The sequence below is a fragment of the Castor canadensis genome, chromosome 6 (genome assembly GCF_047511655.1).
Source record: "Castor canadensis chromosome 6, mCasCan1.hap1v2, whole genome shotgun sequence".
NCBI lineage: Eukaryota > Metazoa > Chordata > Mammalia > Rodentia > Castoridae > Castor > Castor canadensis.
Genome location: NC_133391.1, coordinates 80,913,457 through 80,936,646, shown reverse-complemented (window position 1 = coordinate 80,936,646; position 23,190 = coordinate 80,913,457). Strand labels below are relative to the sequence as shown.

The 23,190-nt window shown below is 40.6% G+C and overlaps 1 protein-coding gene and 2 non-coding genes across 4 annotated transcripts in view; 2 read left to right on the top strand and 1 right to left on the bottom strand.

Annotated features, from left to right (window-relative positions):
- Nucleotides 1-7,832, bottom strand: part of Fam13b (family with sequence similarity 13 member B) — a 107,873-nt gene extending 100,041 nt beyond the window's left edge. The window contains exon 1 of one of the 2 annotated variants that reach the window (XM_074076943.1): nucleotides 7,653-7,832. The gene's annotated coding sequence lies outside the window, so the exon portion shown is untranslated. Of the gene's footprint in view, nucleotides 1-537; nucleotides 666-7,652 lie in introns of those variants that run through there. The other variant, XM_074076942.1, reaches the window with a different exon arrangement.
- Nucleotides 7,833-16,488: 8,656 nt separating this feature from the next.
- Nucleotides 16,489-16,593, top strand: LOC141424427 (U6 spliceosomal RNA). Its single transcript, XR_012449361.1, has one exon. It is a non-coding gene; the product is annotated as a U6 spliceosomal RNA (small nuclear RNA).
- Nucleotides 16,594-18,732: 2,139 nt separating this feature from the next.
- LOC141424552 (small nucleolar RNA SNORA76) lies at nucleotides 18,733-18,869 on the top strand. Its single transcript, XR_012449453.1, has one exon. It is a non-coding gene; the product is annotated as a small nucleolar RNA SNORA76 (small nucleolar RNA).
- Nucleotides 18,870-23,190: the final 4,321 nt, after the last annotated feature.

The window sequence follows — 23,190 nt, the reverse complement described above, 5'->3', positions numbered from 1 at the left end:
AGCTTTTGTTCACACATGACTGTCATTACCTTTTTTAATACAATGTTAATTTAAAAAAAAAAAGCCACAGGAGCCAACAAACACCACAAAGACATTCTATCCATACCAATTTTATCACTTAAAAAGGTAAAATACAGCCAGGTGCCTCATGTCTATAATCCTAGCTACTCAGGAGGCAGAGATCAGAAGGATTGTGGTTTGAAGCCAGCCCCGGGGAAAATAGTCCATGAGACCCTATCTTGAAAAAACCCATCACAAAAAAATAAAAAGGAGGCTAGTGGAGTGGCTAAAGGTGTAGGCCCTGAGTTCAAGCTCCAAAATGGCCCTCCCCCCAAAAAAAATGAGAAAATATATAAGTTTAGTGCACACAGGTTGAGGGGAAAGCAGGTTGTAACTACTCTCTAATCCTCTCAGAGCAATGGAATACTATCAAATTCAAATTTAATCAATTTTCTCTTAAGTACTCTACTGTGAAAAAAGAAAGGACTAAAAACACCACCAAAATAAAAATCTTCTGATAAAGGAGAAGTAACTCACCATTAGAGAGTGGTATTGTGGGCTCTTCTGAGGAATGCACTGGGAATATGTCAGTGCCACTTTGCCTAGGACTGTTGTGCCAGCATGCAAGAATGTGTGTTCTTCATGAACAGAAAAACATTACTAGCTGCAAAGAGAAGAAACTGTTCCAGAGTGTACAATTCCCATGCCAACTTCCACAATAATGGCAAATACTGTTCTGCTTTTAGTAACCCAAGGTAACCTTTGTGTCACTTATTTATTTGACACATATTTCTTTAGCAACTATTATGGACCGGACACTGTAATAGAGGACAATAATTATAATCTCTGCCCTGAAAAAGATTCATCTTATGTATCTCTGAAACAGAAAGCTTTTGGAACAGGACCAAAATTAACAGTGTAGAGTTCAGCTTCTATATTCACTCCCACTGCCCCTGGTGCCAGTCACATACAGTTTGGGGAGCTCAAACAATTGACAATAATGCTCATCTTTGCCAAGTCCACATTTCTGTCCTGATAACTTGGAATTCGGTGCAATATACAATGTGATCATTAGCTGTAAGACTAATTTATTTTGCCTTCTTGATTAAATTCCTGTGATTGGCTAGATATTTTTTCTTTTAGAAATAAATAGAACTGTTAGAAATAAACAACAAAGAATAGATACCCTTTCTCTATTCCCTCTCCCTGTATCTATGTAGGGGAAAAAAAGTGAGATATGACCTTCATAAACCCATAAACTTTCTTCTCTCTTAGCAAGGTAGGATGGTCTTGCCATTCTGGAGACCCTATCCCTTCCCTAGAGGCCTCAAGGTCTTCCTGCCATTTGAACACTCAGGCTTCTTTTCAGGCATCTTTCAGTGGTACCATACCTGTGGCAAATTGATGGCCCAAAGGTTTGAAGATTGCAATCTTATCAAAAACAAGTACATTCATTGAAAAAAGAAGAAAAAGAAAAAAGAAATGTTCCATAGTTTAACCAAATATGTTGCTTTTTTAGTAAGATTTTGCTATTTGCTTCTTTTTGTTTGCTTTTTATGTGTTGTTTCCTTCTCCTGGAAACAACTGAGCCCCTACTATGTGTCAGATACTGTGCTAACAGCAATAAACACTGCATTTGAATTCTCTAGCCCTTATGACCTCTGCCTTGTGGTGACCACAATGTATGTCTATAGCTTGGCAGACTTACTGTTCAATAACCCAAGTGCAACTGAAGTTTCACTTCATCTAAGAAGCCTTCTGTGACCTCATCTCACCAGAAAAAGGCAAGCATAATCTGTGAGTCTTTTGTATATTGCCCATATATCAGGTTAGCAACTGCTCCAACACTGGGACTCTTGAAGGATGAAAAAACAGAAACAAAACAAACCACCTGACCTGCATAGGAAAACAGTAAGGATACCTAACTATCTCCATCTTAACAATGGATGAAGGTGAGAAAAAAAGGAAGGGGAAAAAAAGCTTTTGAGAATTCCTAAACAATATTACAGGGGGCTAAAATTTCATACCACTTTTGTGACCAAGAAAACCCTGAGCTAAAAATTAATTTTCCCAGGCACCTTATATAATAAAAAGTAAACTCTCTCTGGAAATCCTATAGGGAAGGCTCTAAGAAATATGATCTAAAATAAACTTTAGGATAAAATGTCACTAAAAACATAGGAAATAACTTCAGAAAAATACCTACAATAATTAAGTATCCAACAAATGTCTAATTAGAGTTCAATAAGTAGATAACAGAATAAAGGGAAGGCAATGTTTTTAAAAAATAGTGGCTAAAATTTGTCCAGAATTAATGATAAATTTTAAATTTTGGAAGGCCAAAAGTTGCCATGCTGAAAAAAATAAAAATAAATCTGCATATAGTAAAAATAGAGAAGGAGGTTTTCAAATGAGACAGAAGGGCTGGCAGAGTGACTCAAGTGGTAGGGCGCCTGTCTAGCAAGCCAGAAGCCCTGAGTTCAAACCCCGGTACCACCAAAAAAAATAAATAAATAAATAGCAAGGAAAGACCGATTACTTTGAAAGAATGAATAAGAATTGGACTAAGAGCTGACTTTTCTATATCAATGAGGGAAAACAAAAGAGATTGGAATATATCTTCAAAAAGCTAAGAAAAACAGCTGGCCCAGTGGCTCATGCCACTCGGAGGCAGTTTGGGAGGATCACACTTCAAAGCCAGCCTGGACAAAAAGTTTGTGAGACCACATCCCAACAAATAAAAATATTTGGGCATTGTGCCATGTGCCTGTCATCCCAGTTACACATAACGCATAAATAAAAGCATAGCTACAATGATCACAGTCCAGATCCACCTGGGCATAAATGTGAGACTCTATCTCAAAAGTAACCAAAGCACCCGGGCGCCAGTGGCTCACACCTGTAATCCTATCTACTCAAGAGGCAGGATATCTGGAGGATCACGGTTCCAAGCTAGCCTGGGCAAATAGTTCCCCAAGACCCTATCTACAGAAACCCTACAAAGGTGGGGGGAAGAGGGCAAGGGGAATGGGGAGGTGGGTACCCCAAACAATGCATACACATATAAGTAAATGTAAAAATTATACAAGAAAAGAGAGAAAAATTATTTATGGTGTATAATATGATGGTTTGATGTATCCATTGAGACATGATTAAATCAAACTAATTAACATAAAAAAAACCTTCACAAAAATAGGGCTGGTGGAGTGGCTCAAGATGAAGGCCCTGAGTATAAGTTATTTGGTACCACCAAAAAAAAAAACCAAAGCAGGCTGGGCACCAGTGGCTCATTCTTATAATCCTAGCTACTCAGGAGGCAGACATCAAGAGGACTGTGATTCAAAGCCAGCCCAGGCAAAAACCAAGAACCTATCTCAAAAAAAGGACTAGTGGAATGACTCAAGTGATAGAGCACCACTTACCAATCATGAGGCCCTGAGTTTAAAACCCAGGACCACAAAAAAAAAAAAAAAAAGCCAGAGCAAAAAGGACTGTGGGTGTGGCTTAAGTGGTAAAGTGCCAGACTAGCAAGCACAAAGTCCTAAGTTCAAACCCCAATACTGCAAAAAAAATCATTTTTTAAAGTTATGAAAAAAACCCATAGACCCTGAATTCTATACCAAATGAAACTATATGGTGTGTGTGTGTGTGTGTGTGTGTGTGTGTGTGTGTGTGTGGTACTGGGGCTTGAACTCAGGGCCTTCACCTTGAGCCACTCCACCAGATCTTTTTTTTTGTGATGGGTTTTCTTGAGACAGAGTCTCACAAACTGTTTGCCCAGGCTGGCTTTGAACCATGATCCTCCTGATCTCTACCTCCTAAGTAGCTAGGATTACAGCCATGAGCCACCGGCACCCAGCAAATGAAACTATATTTTAGGGAGGAGAGTAAAATAAAAACATTTTTAGACTAACAATGTAAGATTTGAAAGATCAGATAAAATTCAATATTTGGGGGAGAGGGAACTGGGGTTTGAACTCAGGGCTTTGCACTTGCAAAGCAAGCACTCTACCTCTTAAACCATACTTCCAAATCTATTTTGCTCTGGTTAGTTTTCGGAGATGGGTTCTCTTAAACTATTTGGCCATGGTGGCCTCAAACTGCGGTCCTCTGTATCACTAGGATTATAGGCATGAGTCACCAGTGCCCAGCAATTTTTTTTTTAATTTAATACCAACAGATGCTTATTAAAGTAAATACCAAAAGATTTACATCTGGAAAAAGGGGGGGAAATCCTAGAAGGAAAATCCAGAATAGCAATAATATCTAAAATCTATTGTTCGATAATTTGGCATATTGGGCTGGCAGAGTGGCTCAACTCAAGTGGGAGAGTGCCTGCCAAACCAGCACGAGGCTCTGAGTTCAAATCCCAGTGTCACCAAAAAAAAAAAAACAAATTTAGGAATACATATGTGGGGGAATTTTTTTTAAAGCAGGAATGACTAACACAAAGGTCATGACACTTATTTCAAACCCCAGTACTGCAAAACAAAAGTGTCTGGATGCTAACGATTCTCTCTTTCTTTCTTTCTTTTTTTGGTAATACTGGAGTTTGAACTCAGGACCGCATGCTTGCTAAGCATTATCCTCTTATTTCTTGATTTGAGTGTAGGTTTCATGGATGTTTGTATTAAATTATTGAGTTGTGTACATCTTTGAGGCATTTTTGTATATTAATACTTAATGATAAAAAGATTTTAAAGCAAACTTAGAAAAGAAAAGCATAAGAGAAAGTCTTCATGGTTTTTTTTTTTTTTTTTTTTTTTTTTTGGTAGGACTATGGTTTGAACTCAGGGATTCATGATTGCAAAGTAGGCAATCTCAAAGCAGGTGCCTTACCACTTGAGCCACACCTCCAGTCCATTTTGCTCTGATTATTTTGGAGATGGATCCTCTCAAGCTATTTGCCCAGGCTGGCCTCAAACCACAATCCCCTGAATCTTAGTCTCCCAAATAGCTAGGATTACAGGTGTGAGCCAGCACCCAGCTAGTCTTCATGATTCTTTTTTTTTGGGGGGGGTGGCACTGGGGTTTGAACTCAGAGCCTCACACTTGCTAGGCAGGCACTCTACCACTTGAACCACTCCACCAACCCTTACTTTAGTTTTCTTTCTTTTCTTTTTTTTTTTTTTTTGCAGTGCTGGGTATGGAACCCAAGTCTTGTGCATGTTAGGCAAGTGCTGTACCACTGAGCCCTTGTTTTTGTTGTTGTTTTGTTTTGGTGATACTGGAATTTGAACTCACAGCCTCATGCTTGCTAAGCAGACACTCTACCACTTGAGCCACTCTGCCAGCAATGATTCTCAAATAAAACACAGCTCTCTTATTATAAGGAACAGACTTGTAAATTCATCTTCTTTAAATCTGAAACCATAGAAAGATTGAAAATTCAGCTGGTCACCAGTAGCTCATACCTGTAGTCCTAGCTATGTGGGAGGTTAAGATAAGGAGGATTGCGTTCAAGGTTGGGGGAGGTAGTGAGAGCCCCATCTCAACGAATGGCTGTGCATGGTGGCCCATGCCTGCCATCTCAGGAACATTGCAGTACCACGCCAGCTCAGGCAAAAAAGTTTGGTAAACATCATCTCAACACAGAAAAGCTGGAAGTGGTAGCATGCACCTGTCATCACAGTTACAGCAGGAAGCCTAAAATAGGATAGTGGTCCAAGCCAGCCTGGTGAAAAGTGAGACCCTATGTCCAAAATAAGCCTGAGCAAATGATTCACCAGACCCTATCTCAAAAAACCCTTCACAAAAAAGGGCTGGAAGAGTGGCTCAAGGTGAAGGCTCTGAGTTCAAGCCCCAGTACTGTTAAAAAAAAAAAAAAAGACAAGCCAACATGAAATTGAAAAAGCAAAATAGGAATTGCACATAGGAAGATATCCAAAAGGCCAATAAATGTATGAAAAATACTCAACCATATTAATAGTTAGAGAAAGGCAAACTAAAAGATACAACTATACATCTGGCATAAAACATCCACTAGAATGGTGAAAATGAATGAGTCTGATAAGGACATAGGGCAACAGATACTTTGGGGAAGTGGTGCTGTCAATGTTCTCTCTACTTGGCTAGCAATTACACTATTTGCTTTATAATTCTTTTTATTGTACACTATGTTCTGTGCACAATGTGTTCATTTTGCAGTTTTAGAAGTTTTAACACTAAAGAGCTTAGGTCTATCTGGTTTGCTTTACTTTACTCCTAAAGCTAACTTGGAAGTGTTGATAAATATTAAGAGTTTAAAGTGCAGAAAGTACAATATATTTAACTTAATAGTGCAATGTTGTCATTAAACACTATTACAGGATGAGCCACCAAGCTTAGTAGATATTTTGCTTCTGTTTGTATTCTGGACTGTTGGGGATTGAACCCAGGGTCTTGAGTATGTTAGACAAGTGCTCTACCACAGAATTACGACCCCAGCCTGGAACATTTTTTTCTTAAATACAAGTTTCTCTCAACCTTCTAGACCTAAAAACTACTGGTCTTTATCCAACTGTGAAGTTGAATCTAGGCAAGTACTTGTGGAGGAAGGTTTAGAGATAATCAAAGTCATGCCACCACCATTTCTTCAGATGCAAAAATAATACATCTTCATTCCTAGGTTTAGGCATCAAATATAATAGAAGTAATAATACATAGTCATTGGGAAAATACAAAGAATTCCAAATAAAATATGGGCTGGGAGGGGTAAGGGTGTAGATCAGTGATACAGTGCTTACCTGGGTTCAATCCCCAGGACCACAAAAATACTACTACCACTAATAATGATGACAATGATAATATTAAATAAATAAGTAAAATGAAAAGCAAAATTCTCTACCTCCAATCTTACCCCCCAAAGTAAACCTTCCAAGGTATTATCCCCCAGACCTTTTCTCACATGTCAAATGCTCATACTCACATGGTTATTTTTTTTCTTAAAACAAATAGGATCATACTCTAATGCTTTATACCACAGATTTTACAGGATAGTCCATACAAATATGTCTAAGTAGCAAATTTACTTCCAGTTTTTCCCGTAAAAACCAGTACTGCAACATATGATTGTATATGCATATATATGTTTGCGTAGAAAAGATCCCTGGAAACAAAACTGCGCGGGTAAAGAGTAACACACTTAAAACTTGCTTAAACTTTGACCAACAATGGATATTATGTCTATCTTCACTTTTTACCAACCTGATGAGCAAAAGCAATGGCACACACTATTTAACCTTCATTTTCTTAATTACAAGTGAATTTGACTATTATGCTTCCTGGTTACTTGTATCACTTATCCAGTGAGTTATCTGTCCATCTTCATTGCCTATTTTTTTATGCTTTCAGCTTCCTCATTTTGGTCAAAAACATAGCTACTATATTGAGCACTTGGCTATATGCCCCTTACTACATTAAAATAAGTTATTTTAATAACATATAAGTTTATAAGAACATTAAAATAACTTATTTTAATAACTTAGAAGTTTATAAGCACTTTAAAATAAGTTATTTCTTAAAACAACTTATTTTGCAGATTAGAAAATTGAAAACATACAGAGATGAAATTCAAATCTTAGTCAGTTTTACTCTAACAGCTGCACTTCCTCTTCTATACCAAAAAGCCTGGTTTTACCCAACTACAGAAACCTCAGAGGGAAGTGACTCACCCCAACACACAGCTCCATAGAGGATCATTTCAATCCGCATCACCAGTGGGCTTTCACCACCCCGTTCTTCTCCCAGAAAAGAAGGTTGAAAGCTGCCCAGGCAAACTTGGCTGCCTATTATCTGTGTCCTTAGAGATAAAGAACCAGCCCATGGGACAAGGGTCGAAGATAAATAAAATAGAAACACTAAGAAACATGGAAACCTTGGCCTCATTCCCTCCTATCACAGTCAAAGCAGAGCACCATAGCCTGACAAGTATGCCCTCACTTGCCTCGTGATGCCTACCTGCCATGCTATAATTTTTTTAAACTGAGGCTTGGAGAATTCTTAATCACAGGTCTGAATAACAAACACATAGTCTGAGCCTTTCTTTTGATGATCAAAATGATTATTTTATAATCCTTTCATTAAATAGCTCAGAGTGAAAAGGTGGTCCTAGGAATATCACCTGTGTTTTTGTTGTTGTTGTTGTTGGTTGTTCAATCAAATCTGATTAACCTAATGTGAAATACAGGAAATGTGATTCTCTGGTGTGTCTAATTCTCTCTCTCTTTCTCTCTCTCTCTCTCTCTGTCTCTCGGCAGCACTGGGATTTGAATTCAGGACTTTGGGCTTGCCAGGCAGAAACTCTACCACTTGAGCTACTCAATCAAGCCCTGTGATTCTCTGGTCTTATTATTCAAAGTAATCATTATCTTCCAAAGAAAAGGAAAGTGGGGTAATTATGTCTGAGAAACTACCAAACTCCCTTCCAGGAACAGTAAACACCTATGAAATGAGTTAGTAATAGTTTGAAATTGGATACATGGAGGTACATTAAAGTTCTTTCAACTTCCATATAATTAAATTTTTCCAGTAACTAGCTAGGCGCCAGTGGCTTACGCCTATAATCCTAGTTACCTGGGAGACTGAGATTGGGAAGATCTAGGCTCGAAGCCAGCCCAGGCAAATAGTTCAAAGACCCCATCCCCAAAATGGACTGGAGGTGTGACTCAAGTGATAGAGTGCCTGGTTTGCAAGCACGAAGCCCTGTGTTCAAATCTCAGTCCCACAAAAAAAAAAAATCCAGTAACTAAAAAGTAAAAAATTAAAAAGTGCCAGGCAGCGGTGGCAAAGTGACTCAAGTAGAGCACCTGACTATACCAAGTGAGACCCTGAGTTCAAACCCCAATAACCACCAAAAAAAAGTGCCGGGCACTGGAGGTCCTGTAAGAGTAGGACAAGTCCCTATTTTTTTGAGGGCAGTAATTCCATCTGCTATAATAATAACAGCTTTCAAAGCACTTTCACAAAGGTGTTACCTGATTCATCCTGTAAATGCATATTATGATTGCAAATTCAACATGGAGCTTTCAACTTATTATTCCTTTTCTTCCTGGTCTTTCATTGTTTTTCTGTGATAAATCTAATCTAGGGAGGGCTAAATTTCAGTCAGTTGGAGGTAGGAGGGGAGGAGCAAGTCCAGGATGGAGAGACCTTTATCCAAAGGGCAGAAGCCTGGGTGGGGTTAGTTTCAGGACACTTTAACAATATTATCAGAATCTTTTGCTTTCTTTTTAGGGGCTTGCTTTGTAGCCTAGGCTGGCCTCAAACTCTTGATCTTTCTGCCTCCACCTCCCTAATGCAGGGACTACAAGTATGTATCACCATGCCTGGCAGAATCTTAAACCTTTTAAACTCTCCACTTTTATACACGTAGGGTGAGCCTTTCCTTTGTAGAATCATCCTTGAATTCAAGGTGGTTCTTCTATTCCAAGACAGTTAAACTGGGTCACAAAAAAAGAGCCATCTCCCCAGGATCATAACACAAAAGGGAGTAAAATTTCATTTCCTTCAACTCCTAGAATCTCAATTTGTGAAGCTCAATGTAAAAGGCAGTGTTAATTATGCTGCTGCAGTTTGTGATAAGACTTTCAAATTCTTCGTATCCCGCCAGGATGAATCCATGGCAGGACACGTAGGTGTAAAGGGAGTTTATTAAAAGTTAGGGAAAGGAAATACAAAGGGAAGCATAGTGGGGACCAGGTAGAAGCCAGAAGCTGAGAGAGAATTTTTTGCTCTTCAGGTGCTTTTAAAACCTATGATAACCCATGGGAAGTGGAGAACAAAGTGATTCTCAGCTAATAATCAGTGACTGGGGAGAGGCATGTGTGGTTCTCTGCCAGGTGAGGGTGGTTCCTGATCCAAAGAATGGTTAACCTACCAGTCCTGAACTTTTCCTACTTTAGCCTGCCTCGGCAGGACTGATGTTTTCAGCTACATTGTTTCCAGACAATTTGATCACCTGCTTCAGAGAGCTGTCCAAGCAGCCTGTTCACCTCAGGAACAATGTCACTATGACCTCTCCAGGCCCACAAATTCTGTCCTGCTTCAGTTTCAGAAGTTCCTACTAATTTTCCCCCTGTGATTGCAGAGTCTTATTCCTGTGTAACAATGTCCTCTTCCTCCTTCTCCTCTTCCTCCTCCTCCTCTTCCTTCTTCTTTTTTGGTGCTAGAGATTGAACCCATGGACTCGTGCATGCAAGGCCAGCACTCCAACACTGACCCCTGACCTGGAACTCTTGATCCTCCTTTTTCAGTCTCCCTAGTGCTGGGATTATAGATGTGCACCATCCTGCCTGATCGTCCACTTCTTTGCAAGTTAACCCCAAAAAACTTCTTCAGCCATCCTGAATAGGCCCTCTTGCTTCTTTATGTGTGTGTGTGTGTGTGTGTGTGTGTGTGTTGGTGATACTGGGGGTTTGAGCTCAAGCCCTGCACTTTGTAGGTATTAGGGTGAACAAAAGGAAGCCGTGTTAGAACTAGACCCCCTCCCCCTTGAAAGTAACTGACTGAAAACTCTCCGTGTTTAGCTATTTACTGGAAACTCCTCACGGGGCCTAGAAGGAATGATCCACCCTTAAGCCATTATCTGCAGAGGGTCAGAGGGCCATTGAGGATTATTCTTCCCAGTGATCTTCCTGGGGCTTCTCTACCTACCTCATAAATATCCCCAGTCTTTGAGTGGCTGTGGGCTCCAGCTCTCTTCCTGGGGACCCTCTCCTCAGGACCACTTCCCCACAATAAGCCGTGTGCTGTCTATCCATTTTGCACTGCTTTCATTTCTTTCTTTTTTTTTTTGGTACTGGAGCTTGAACTCATCCTACACCTTGGCCACTCCACCAGCCCTTTTTTTGCGACAGATTATTCCAAGATAGGGTCTCTCGAACTATTTGCCCTGGCTGGCTTCAAACTGCTATCTCTGCTTCCTGAGTAGCAAGGATTACAGGCATGAGCCACACCGCCTCTTTCATTTCTAATAATACACAGGACCTCTACCACTTGCTCCACCAGCCCAAGCCCCTCTTGCTTCTTTGTTGTCTAACTGAAGTGTATAAAAAGCAGTGAAAATTAGGTGGGTTTGGGTATAATGGTAGACCATGTGCTTAGCATGGATAAGGTCCTGGATTCAATCCCCAGCGCAAAAAAAGAAAACCTAGACCAGGTGCCAGTGGCTCATGCTGCTGGGTGATAAGCATTATGGGAGGTACTTGTTCAAGAACTGGAAGGAATTTCTCTCAGCTGCTCAGGACTTAGTGTCAGTCTCATCTTATTTAAATTCTGTTGGCTGAGAACCCTGGAGCTGACAAAGAGATGATGATAAGGGTCACATTAGACACCCTGATAGACCCACATAGAGAACTGGCTCAAGCTGCAGGGCATCTAAAAAGGAAAACTGAAATCTCCCCATGTTACTTCAAGCACTTCTGCAGGCATCCCCCATTTCCAGCAACTCCCTGCACCAGCCCTGCTACTGCAAAATTTAATTCAGCCCAGTGAATGGTTAAGGGGAAAAAAGTTCCCACTGTCCATACAACTCTTCCACATCCTTTCCCAGCCTCCAGCACAATGGTAAGCAATGGGAAGGACAACCAATGAAGCCTGAGCTAAAAGCATTACCTCATCAGGGTGAGCCCCAATTGGCTGAAGTATTCTGGACAACGCTTGCAGGTTGGTAAGTTAACCCTGTCAGGAACACAGACCCCACGTGGGACCCCTTTCCCTCCCCTGCTGCTCCTTGTTTCCAAATGAGGGGAAAAAAGGAGTGCTTGGGGCAAGACAGACCTTTCTCCAACATTCTTCACAGGCCCACCTAGCCCTGCCAGAAAGTGATTATGAGAGCGTTTGTATCTCTCCCACAAAATTATTCGATGACTTTTGGGCCAAAAAGTAACCAACTGCAACAGACTAATAAATATGGGTTAGGTAAGAAGAGGCAACCAGTCTGGCTCTGGTGGCTCATGCCTGTAATCCTAACTACTTGGGAAGCAGAGATCAGGAGAATTGAGGTTCCAAGCCAGCTCAGGCAAATAGTATTTTATATAATGTTAAAATACTGGAAGGGATTGTCGTTTATTGATTCCATAAGGGTTTTAAAGCACCAAGTTTTCAAATTTTATTTTTTTTTTTTTTTTAGTAAACTAGGTCAACAAAGCACTTTTGTTTCAAAGTAGCTCATACTTGAGACTTCTTCCACTTTCTAGCCAGGCAGCAAGTTCCAAACCTGTGGAATCTGTGGAAAACTCTTCAAACCGGAGTTCTATAGCAGAGCAATTTAGTGATATAAAATAGGACTAAAGGCCAACATTCTCTGGAGAGAACAGATTCTGATTTGTTATCTTGTGCCCTGTATAGATAGGCTGTGGGAATGAAACAAAGGGACTCTGAAAAAGTGATTACTCACTTTGGTGGTCATATCCTGGCACCCTTATAAAAACCTCTTATTTGGTGGGCTGGTGGAGGGGTTCAAGTGGTAGAGTACTTGCCTAGTAAGCTTAGCAAGTGTGAAGCCCTGAGTTCAAACCCCAGTACTTCCACCCTCACCCTCCCAAAAAAAACCCTTATCTGTAGCACCTTCATTTAGTCAGTTGACATTCATTGAGCACTTCCTTGTGCCTGTTGATATTTTTGTTGTTGTTTTAGTTCTGTTTTGTATTTTTTGCAGTATTGGGGAATCAAACCCAGGGCTCCCTGCATTCTAGGCCAGCATTCAATTCCTGAGCTATGTCCCAACCCATGTTGCTGTTATTATAAGAAAGTTTTTGTCCCTGGGGAATGTGTTAAATGCCTTTCCCACCCACTCAATCCCTTTCTTTTCTTTCTTTCTTCCTTTTTTTTTTTTTTTTACTTGTGCTAGGGAATGAACTCATGCACTTGCAAGCAAAGCACTATCCTCAAGCCCCCCCACCCCCCCACCCCCCCTACTTTTTTTATGTTTTGTTTTATTTGGTAGTCCTCAGGGGAGCTAGCTAAGCAGGTGTTCTACTGCTTGAGCCACAGCTTGAGCCACACCTCTAGCCCTCAAATGCCTTTTTTTTTTTTTTGCAGTACTTAGGATTAAATCCAGGGTCAAATCCACGGTCTTGAACATGATACAAGGTTATTACGCTGTCAGTTAGCTTTCCCCCAGCTCTGTTTTTGTTTGTTTGTTTGTTTTGAGATAGGGTCTTGCTGTATAATCCAAGCTGGCCTCAAACTTGTAGTACTCCTTGCTTCAGTTCCCTGGGTGCTGGGAGATTTATAGGCATGTACTACCCTGCCTGGCTTATTTTATTTATTTTATTGCAGTACTGGGGATTGAACTCAGGACTTTGTGCTTGCTAAGCAAATACTCTACCACTTAAGCCACACTCCCAGTCCTGTTTACTTTTAGCTTTGTTTTTCAGATAAGGTCATGCTTTTTGTCTGGACTGTGATCCTCCTACCTCTGTCTCCTGAGTAGCTGGGATTACAGGCATGCATCACCATAGCCAGATCCTTATTTTATTATTTTTCTTTCTTTTCTTTTCTTTTTCTTTTTTTTTTTTTTGACAGCACTGGGTTTGAACTCAGAGCCTCATACTTGCTAGGCATGTGCTCTTATCTTTTGAGCCACTCAGGCAGCCCTTTTTTTGTGATGGGTTTTTTTGAGATAAGATCTCCTAAACTATCTGCCCTGCCATGATCCTCTTGATCTCTGCCTTCCAAATAGCTAGGATTACAGGTTTGAGCCACTGGTGCCCAGCTCTTATTTTATTTACTATCATATTTATCAAATGACCACAAGTTCTTATTAATGGGATGCACAATGACTTTGGAATCAGATTGAACACCATAGTGACCTTCATTTTGTGCTTTTTTTTTTTTTTTTTTTTTTAAAGTTCTGGGGGTTTAAACATGGTTTTATGCTTACAAAGCACTTGAGCCATACCTCCAGCCCCTCCTTTTTTTCCAAAGGAAAAAAAATAATAGGAAAAAGAATACACAAAATACTCAAAATGCCTATATGCCTAAGGCATGGGAGTAACAGACTCCTTGTATTCCATTTTGATTTTTTTTTTTTTTAGTACTGGGGCTTGAACTCAGGGCCTACACCTTGAGACACTTGAGGTAGGGCTTTTCCAACTACTTCCCCAAACTGGCTTCGGATGTTGATCCTCCTGATCTTTGCCTCCTGACTAGCTAGGATTACAGGCATGAGTCCCTGGCAACCGGTTCCATTTTGATTTTCACATGGTACTTGCTTTTTAACACACACCAGCTTTGTGAAATACAACATCAAGGCATCAAGGAGCATAGCACAATTTAATGTTAAACTGAAGTGCCTCATACTTTAACATAATAAAGTTTATATACAACAAACCTATAGCCAACATTATACTGAATGGGAAAAAACTGAAAATATTTCCTCTAAAATCAGGAATGAGACAAGGGTGTCCACTCCACTGTTATTCAATATAGTATTTGAATTCTTAGCCAGAGCAATAAGGCAAGAGAAAGAAGTAAAAGGGAAGGGAGAGGAGGTGGGGAAAGGGTGTAAGAGGATGAATATGGTACAAATACTGTGTATACATGAATGTAAATGGAAAAAAGATACCTGTTGAAACTATTTCTTGAATGAGGGGAGGAGGGGATAAAGGAGAATGGTGGAAGGGGTGAATTCAAGTGTGATATACTTGATAAGAACTTTTGTAAATGACACAATGTACCCCCACTCAGCACAACAATAAAATAAAGTTTTAAAAAAAAAGAAGAAATAAAAGGGATACAAATAGGAAAGGAAGAAGTCAAATTATTCCTGTTTACAGACAATATTGTGGGGAGTGGATTATGAGAAGTCTATGAGAACTTGACATAAGCACAGTTGTGCTCAGTGATCTACAGGCTGAGTTTGGCACAGCCCCAGCTGCAGAAGGGGGCAAAGGCAAAATGAAGGACAGCTGCTTTTCCTAAATTGTTTACTTTGGTTTCTCTTGTTACAATGAGCCCCTCCCTGAGAACTGTTGCTCTGCCTCCTTGTTTACCACTGGATATAAAAGACTGGTTGAGGGAGAACAGAAGGTTTTTTGATGGAGGATGGAATTGTTGGTTGATTGGTGGGCTGCTGAGTTATGCTAGAGATTAGAGAAAACAAGGGACAGTGCAAGTCTGAGAACTAAGATTTTAAGAGAGATTTAAGAAAAAATGGGACAGTGAACGTCTGAGGGCAAAGACTATAAGAGAGATTATGCTAAAGAAAAGCTAAGAGAGAACATGGGACAGAATGAGTCTAAGGAAAGACACTTTAAAGAATAGAAAAGAAGACTTTAGAAGCAAGGTTTTAAAGAATAAGAGAAAAGAAGCAAAGTCAAAGAGTTATTAGAGAAAAGAAGCAACGAGGCTGCTGTGCGTCTCCATCCGGAGCGCCCAGCACACCTAGCCCCAACTTTCTGCACATCTGTCTTCAATTGTTTGTCCTTTCTGCATCTCCATTCACCCCCAGTTAGGTTCAGTAGTAACAGAGCTTGAAAAAGCTCTCTACAGGTGGCACCTGAACAGGGACCTAACTATGGGGGGGGACTCAAAGCCTGAGCCAAGAAGACACTCCCTGGGAAGCGCACATAATAGAGAAATGAAAAATAAGCAAGGAATAGAAAAATAAGCAAAGTGAAAGGGAGAGTGAATTGAATATAGTCAGGTGTAAAACATGGGAAACTTTATATATAGGCTTTAAAAAAGCTATGTTAAAGAAGTTAGGTAAAAGGAAAAGAAGTAGAAGAAGAAACATTAAGGTAGGAGAAATACTGTAGAAGAACTGTAAGATAGGAGAACGGTAGAAGAAGAAGAAACATAAGGTAGACTACTGTACAATGGTAGTAGAAGAAATACGGTAGAACAGTACTAGAAGGAATACGGTAGAAGAAGAACCATGGTACAGCGGTAGAAGAAGAAATATGGTAGAATAAATATAGGATAATAAAGAGATGTTATAACAAAGAAGTAAGGAACTAGAAGTAAGAAGTAAAAGAATTCCTCCTTGGTAGCCGAGCAGGGATGTGGGACTCACCCCTTACAACCAGTCATACGGGAGTGTGAGAGGCAGTAACAAGATGGTGTGGGCGGTGGAGCCGCTGAACACACCCCACCTTAAAAGTAAAGTTCAATCCAGGGATTCTGATTCTGATTCAGTGTCAGATGAGGAGGGTCAGGAGGACACTCCAGCCCATCAGTACTGGGAACGATGCATTTGGGGTTACCTCCACCAGCCAAGAGATTTCCTACTCTTGCTATGAGTCCCCTACAGGCTGCCTTGCAGGCGGCTGGTAATCAGAGATTTTACCTTGTGCTTGAGGTTTCAACAGAGGTTTCAAGACAAGTCCTTGGATTGGGGAACAGGCTTCATCAGGAGCATTTAAGAAATAAAAAAGAGAGACAACATGGTTCTATACTTCAAAGACCCTAAAGGCTCCACCAGAAAACTGTTAGATCTGATAAACATTTTCAGCAGAATACAAAATCAACATTAAAAACAAAAAAAGAAACAAACAGTAGTGCTCACTTCTCACTTCGGCAGCACATACGCTAAAACTGGAACAATTCAGAGAAGATTAGCGTGGCCCCTTCAAGGATGACACGCAAATTTGTGAAGCGTTCCATATTTAAAAAAAAAAAAAAATCAGCTTTTCTATACACCAATAACAAGCATACTGAAAAAGAATTCAGGAAAACAATCCTATCCACAATAACCTCAAAAAATACAAACCACCTAGGAAGAAACCTGTCCAGGAGGTAGAAGATCTCTACCACAAAAGCTATGAAATACTGAAGAAAATTGAAGAAGACACTAGAAAAACAGAAAGGCTTTCCATATTCATGGATTGACAGATTTAATATTGTGAAAATGGCTAACCTACTGAAAGCAATCTACAGATTTAATGCAGTCCCCATCAAAATTCCAATGACATTCTTCACAGAACTAGAAAAAAAAAATCCTAAAATCTTATGTGGAAGCACAAAAGACCCCAAACAAACAAAGCAATCCTGAGTAAAAAGAGCAATGCTAGAAGTATCACAATTTCTAACTTTATACTACAGAGCCATAGTAACAAAAACAGCATAGTACTGTCACAAAAAACAGACATGTAGACCAATGGAATAGAACAGATGATGCAGAAATAAACCCACACAGCTACCAGTCATCTAATTCTCAACAAAGTTTCCAAAAACATACATTGGAGAAAAGACAGCCTCTTCAGAAAATAATACTGGGAAAACTGGATATCCACCGTAGAAAACTGACACTAGATCCCTAGCTTTCACCCTGCAGAAAAGCCAATACAAAATGAACTAAAGACATTAATGTAAGACTTGACATTTTGAAACTACTAGAAGAAAACACTCAAGATACTGACAGAGGTAACAACTTTCTAAGGACTTCAATAGCTCAGGAACGGCAAATTGACAAATAGCATTGCATCAAATTGAAAAGTCTCTGCATAGCAAAGGAAACAACTACTAGAGTGAAGAGACAGCCTACAGAATGGAAGAAAATGTTTGCTAGCTAGTCATCTGATAGGAGATGAATATCCAGAACACATAATTACAAATTAATTATTTATAATTACACAGTAAAAGAACAAAGAATACAATCAACAAATGGGCAAAATAAACCAAACAGACAACTCTTAAAAGAATACTAATGGCCAATAAATACATGAAAAAATGTTCAACAGTTTTGCATTAGAAAAATGCAAATTAAAAGTACTTTGATGGGGGAGTGTATGGCTCAAGTGGTAGAGTGCCTGCCTAGCAACAGGAGGCCCTGAGTTCAAACCCTGGTACCACCAAAAAAAAAAAAAAAAAAAAACCTTAGAGATTCCATTTCCCTTCAGTCAGAATGAATATCATCTAGTGAGGGGATATGAGGGGTGGAGAGGGACCTTTATACAATGTAAATTAGTGTAGCCACTAGGGAAATCAGTATGGAGCTTCCTCAAAAAACTAAAACTACAACTACCACATACCAGCTATACCAGTCCAGGGTATATACCTGAAGGAATCAAAGCATACATTAGAGAGACCTGCATACCCATGTTTGCATTTATTCATGTAAGAAGTACTCAACTGCTTTTGCTGCAAAACATGGACTCCTTACTTGGCTTACAATTAACTAAACACAGGAGAAAAGCTGGCATCCCTGACTCCATTTTGTACCTGTTGTCCTTTGCTCTAAGCCATTCTCTCCTGCAGCCACCTTGGAGTCAAAGAAGGACAGGAATTATCAACAACCTTACGGGACTGAAACTTCCCGTAAGGAGCAGCAGAGACTTGCAGGACAGTCCACCCCTCCAAATGAGGATAATTACCTGTAATGATGAGACTGCACCCTGGGGCAGTAGCCATTTCATGGGAAATAGATTGCTCACCTCAAGTGAAGACAGTCATAACATCTTCTCTAGAACCCCTCTGGGAACCCTTGGACTGAGATAATGGTCTCTGGTTAGAGCACACCTGTGACTGGGACTGCTTAACTATGCATACCTTTGTTCCCTGCCCCCAGGTCTTTATCTATTTAAACCTATAGCTCATGTCTGTACCCTGAAGATGGCTGGAGATAGATGAGTGCTTTCTCTGCCTTCACCTCTTCAGGCCTCTTTATTTGGAAAGGCATGTAGAAAACCAGGGTTTTGGGGCTTGAGTCCAAAACTCTGGTTTCATTAACAATACCCAAGTTATAGGATCAGCTTAGGTGTCCATCAACAGATGATAGATTAAAAAAAAAAAAAAGTGGTATACACTCTTCCTTTGAGCCCCAGTCATGCCTGTGCATGGTGCTGGGGATCAAGCTGCAACTCCAGGGCACATGCTTGTGCATAACTGGAATTAAAAAAAAAAAAAAAGTAGTATATCTAACAATGGAGTATTACTCAGCCATAAAAAAACAAAACTCCAACCAGGTACAGGTGGCTCACACCTATAATCCTAGCTACTCAGGAGGCAGAGATAAAGAGGACTGCAGTTTGAAAACAGCCCAGACAAATAGTTCCAGAGCCTCTATCTCAAAAATACCCAAAACACACAAAAAAGGTTGGCAGAATAGCTCAAGTGGTAGAGAACTTGACTAGCTCCCCCCCCCAAAAAAAATAAAATCCTGTCATTTGCAAGAAAATGGATGGATCTGGAAATCATCTTAAGTGAAGTAAGTCATTCTCACAAAGACAAGTATGACATGTTTTCTCTCATATGTGAAATCTAGGGGAAAATAGAAAGGAGATAATTTGTCAAGAGGAAGGGGACAATGGGAAGCAGGGAGGGAGGACAAGAAAGGGTAATGGGGGATAAATATGATCAAAATACATTACATACAGTATGAAAATGTCACTACTTTGTACAATTAATATGTCAATAAAATCATATATAAAGAGTAGAGAAAAAATTTAAAAAAATTAAAGGTAGAGGAACAATAGCACAATTCTTTTTTTTTACATTTTTATTAGCATACATTAGTTGTACAGGGGGTGTTCACTGTGACTTTCATACATGTGCTTACAATGTACCTTGGTTAGATTTACCCCTTCCATAACAGCACAATTCTATGTTCAAAATTTTATATGTAGTGCGTATAAACATTTGTAAATGCAGAGAAAAGAACCACACTAAACAGTTCATAGTGGTTACTTAGGGAGAACAGGGAGACTCTCATTTATCACATCATACATTTCCACTTTATTTAATTTTTTTGGCAACAAGCAAGAATCACTTTTTTTTGTGTGTGGTACTGGGGCCTCATACTTGCTAGGCAGGTTCTCTACCACTTGAGTCACTCTTCTAGCCCTGTTTTTATATTGGGTTTTTCCAAGATAGGGTCTTGAGAATTATTCCCCACCCCGCTCCCCTGTTGTAGAGCCACCAGTCCCAGGCCCGCCTCCTTTTTTAAAAATACCTTTTTTTAGGCTGGGGGCACGGCTGAAGTGGTAGAGTGCCTGGCTTGTAAGAGGAGGGCCCTAGTGGGGTGCTGGTGGCTCACACCTATAATCCTAGCTACTCAGGATGCAGAGATCAGGAGGATCATGGTTCAAAGCCAGCCCTGGCAAATAGTTCACGAGCCCCTATATTGAAAATACCCACTACAAAAAGGACTGTTGGAATGGCTCAAGGTGAAGGCTCTGAATACTGGGAAAAAACAAAAAACAGAGGGGGGCCCTGAGTTCAAACCCCAGTACCATCCCCTCAAAGTAATAATGATAGTTTTTTAAAAATTAAAAAATAAAACATTTTTGTACACATTCAAATATGTTGCTTGATAATTTTTTAAATCATACCGTATATCTATATGTGCACTACAAGTTTTTCAAAGACAAAGATCATTTTATAAACTTGACTGTATGCCTGCTTTTAGTGCTAACCACTGGACTGGCCATCCATTAGACAATTTGTGAATAAAGGCTTAAAATTCCAGTGCAGAATCCCACAGGCTGGCAATAAGGAGCCTGCAGTACCAACTACTACCACCAGATGGCAGGGCTCACACAGAAGTGCTCTATGGAATTTCCTCATTTATTCCACTCTCCCTCCAACCTGTCCCAAGCAGTACTTCATTTCACTGTATTGCTATAAACTGCTTCAGCTTCTCTCTCAGACCAGAGTGAGAGCTCATCCAGGATAAAAATATCTTATTCATCTTGGACGACCCCCTCCCCCCAGCAAGTGTTAAGTACTGTCCTGAACTCAGCAGGTAAATATTTGAGAATGAAATAATAGGCAGATGGATACCTGCATATTTCTCTGAAAACTAATACAGTCCCACAACCAGCTCCATAATTTCTACCCCAACAATTAAGCAAGAAAAAACCCAGTGCAGTGCACATGCTTGAAATCTCAGCTACTTGGAAAGCTGAAGTGGGAGGTTTGTGAGTTTGAGGACAGACTTAGCAATTTAGAGAGACACCATCCCAAAAAATAAAAGTAGACCAAAAAAAAAAAAAAATCAAGAAACAATTGGGAAGCTCCATGTCGAGTCCAGAGATGGGGATTTACAATGGTGAGAGAATAAGAAATAAAAGAGTTTTTAGCCAGGCATTGGTGGCTAATGCCTGTAATCCTAGCCACTCAGGAGGCAGAGATCAGGAGGATGCAGTTCAAAGAGCCAGCCCAGGCAAATAGTTCAAGAGACCCTGTCTCAAAAAAACCCTTCACAAAAAAAGGCTGCTTGAATGTCTCAAGGTGTAGGCCCTGAGTATAAACCGCAGTATCACAAAAAAAAATAATAAGATTAAAAAAAAAAAGCACTGGTGGATTTAATCAAAGAGTGCCTGACTGGCAAGTGTGAGGCCCTGAGTTCAAAATAATAATAATAATAATAATAGGAGTTTTCAGAACTCTGAACTGAAGCCTATCTTTGGATGAGCCCCTCCAATCTCTACCTTTCCTAGGCTAGTAAGGAAGGTATTGCCTCTGTCATCCGAACAGCTCAGTCTGATGGGTGATGGGAGAAAAGTATCTTTATCCTGGGAAAGATCCCTGTGTGGTTGGGAATGGCAAGGCCTAGCCTTAGGCAGCTTCCAGTCTGATAAAGGAAATATACCTTCCAATGTGAAGCAGATCTAGTCATGGCTTGCAAATTTATCCCCCTGTGCACTCCAATCCTCACATGCACAGGCACATGTGTTCAACAGAAGCCCACTGCTTCTGTTTTCCACACAGGAAGGCCTCCTACTCCCCCCCCTACCCCCCCCCCCCCGCCCTACACACACACACCTGGAACCCTGGATCTAAAAGGGAAAAAAATTGAAGTATTCCTCTCTTTCTTCCCTGGGCATACTGGGGAACTTGGCAAGTCACTGAGACTATGTTGGGAGGCCAAAGGGAGGGGATCAGGAGCTCAAGCAGCTGTGGCATTTGGACTTGGAGTCAAGTTCCCCAGGGGGTGGAAAGCTTCCAGGGAGAAGGCCTAGAGACCAAAGATTGAAAATCCCTGAACTCTGCTTGGTATATGCAGGGAGGCTCTTTTTCTCCCTTCCACACCTCCTTATCTAATTAGCAGGAAATTGTAAAAAGTCAGAAATCCTATCTCCTTCTCTTCTTGCTTTCTCCAGTCACCTCCACCCCCCTCTCCACTCCTTCCTAACTCTTCCCTCACTTGCTCCACAGTCCATGCAGCCCCTGTAGACTCAAGGCCCCACAAAGAACCTGAAAAAGAAATGTGGAGGAACCAAGGATTTTGGAAATTTCATGAGAGTGCATATTTAGAAAGAAGCATTGGCTTGGGCTGCACACATTTTTTGTGTTCAAACTGTCCTGGGCTGGGTGCTGGTGGATCATGCCTGTAATCCTAGCTACTCAGGAGGCAGAGATCAGGAGGATTGTGGTTGGAAGCCAGACTGGACAAATAGTTCCATGAGACCCTATCTCAAAAAGCCCTTCACAAAAATAGGGCTGGTGGAGTGGCTCAAGGTAAAGGCCCTGAGTTCAAGTCCCAGTACCACAGAAAAAAAAAAGTACAAGCAATTGTCCTGGTTCAGCACTGAAAGTCCCATGTGACCACAGGAAACCTCTCAATTCCTGGCAAACCATGATGGTGGGATTATGACCACAACTGTCTTGGTCTCAACTCACTGTGTGACCCTGAATAAGTCCCCTCTCTCTCTGGATCTCAGTTGCTTCCTTGTAAAATTGGACTGTCTCAGACTCACTGTGGTTCCATGAATGGCCTCTAGGTTTCATGAAGCTGGAATGGCAAGGGTCACTCTGCTCTATTCTACATTGATTACAGCCCATAATTCCTTAGGATCCTGGAATCTCATCATCCTGGAACAACTGCCTCGCAGTTGTGAAGCCCTGAGTTCAAACACCTGTACCACACACACAAAAAAAAAAAGGTGGAAGGGACCTCTGGGATTACCTAGCCCCACCTCCTTTCCAAGCCCTGTGAATACCTTCACAGAGGTACATGGACTTACTCACTGGATTCCACTTACACTTTCTGTCCTACGTTATAGGACACACACCTTATCTCCTATTTATTAGACACTAAACTCTTTGAAGACAGGTAACTAGGACTGTGGTTCAGCAAGGGTTAAAGTCTTGTCCATATCTAGAACAAACAATTATTTGGTGTTAAATTCCACAGGGAGAATCTTTTGCACTTTATCTCCTGGTGGGCTAGAAGGAGGACCTTGGGTCCCAAACCTGTACTGGAGGCTGCTTGTATAGCTCCTGATAACTGTTATATTTTCAGAAATTTTGCAAACTGGTTGTTAA